The following is a 1,239-nucleotide window of genomic DNA, read 5'->3' as shown; positions in this document are numbered from 1 at the left end:
CCCAAACCCCTAGTGAATTCTTTCATGTTTACCTGTCAATTGACTACCTGGGTCCAGGGACTATGCCTCCTTCCAACAGAGGATCTAAGTGCAAGCAATTCCTGTAGAAAGAGTGGCTCCAGTAGGAAAAGTTACACACAATATTAACTTATCCCAGGTTCTTTAAATGTAGGCAAGTGGAGTTCCCATAAATTCCTGTAAGTTCAAATTGCTTGATGCTGAAGTAATTGGACTGTCCCTCACTCACAAGGCTATGCCCACAATCTCTCCATACAAAAAGGAGGGGTGACAGAGGAGAGAAAATGTAATGAAAGTTAACAAAAACTCTGTACAGCATTGATAATACATTAACCAAAACAATACTCAAGGATATATCCCTCAAATATAATGTCAAAAGACAACAGAAAATCAAGGGGACATTATAATACCATTTTCATAGAATTTACATACAATATGCAAAGTGGTATGATGTATCATTTATTAATAATAGCATGCATAATAAAAGGCACACATGGTATGCCTTGTATTAGTCTAGAAGCACTGTCATAACAAAGTGCCAAAGACTGTGTGGGTGCTAGAAGTTCGAGATCAATGTGTCGGCAAGATTTCTTCCTTCTGAGGTCTGTGGGGGAAAAATCTGTTCCAGGCCTCTTTCTCCTTGGCTTGTGAATGGCTATCTTCTTGACATAGTCTTTCCTCTATGAGGACCTCTGTGTCCAAATTTCTGCTTTTTATAAAGGCTTTAGTCATATTTGAATAGTGCCCTTCCTGATGATCTCAAATTAACTTGATTACCTCTGTGAAGCCCCTGTCTCCAAATAAGGTCCCATTCAGAGGTACTTGGGGTTATAATTTTCATATATCAATTTTGAGGGACCACATTCAACCTCTCACCTTGATAATAATAAATGTCAGATTCTGGTTTGTTAGTGATTACTTTTAGATTTGGTGAGTTTGAGGCAGATGGTAACAGTGTGTGTCCAGGCACGTTTATTTTTCTTAAGCTGGGTGGTGATTGTTTCAAATTCTTCATAATTCTGTGTACATCGCAGTTCTTTCAAAGCTAAAATTAAATAATATACAAATTTAGACAAAATATTAAGAAATGAGTGAAGGCCTCTGCTCCAAACACATAAAAATATTTTAAAAAATTTAAAGACTGAAAACTCTATGTTGTAGAAGGAAGTTTATAGCTAAAATAGAGTGAATTACACTGCAGATAATTTTTATGGACACCAA

At 36.6% G+C, this 1,239-nt stretch overlaps 1 pseudogene; it reads right to left on the bottom strand.

Moving 5' to 3' along the window:
• Positions 1 to 926: 926 nt before the first annotated feature.
• Positions 927 to 1,239, bottom strand: part of LOC105808184 — an 11,215-nt pseudogene continuing 10,902 nt past the window's right edge.

Source organism: Propithecus coquereli, unplaced genomic scaffold, assembly GCF_000956105.1.
Source record: "Propithecus coquereli isolate 6110/MARCELLA unplaced genomic scaffold, Pcoq_1.0 Scaffold17, whole genome shotgun sequence".
In the NCBI taxonomy this organism is placed as follows: domain Eukaryota; kingdom Metazoa; phylum Chordata; class Mammalia; order Primates; family Indriidae; genus Propithecus; species Propithecus coquereli.
The sequence above is the reverse complement of the archived record's forward strand: the minus strand, read 5'-3'. Positions and strand labels throughout refer to the sequence as shown.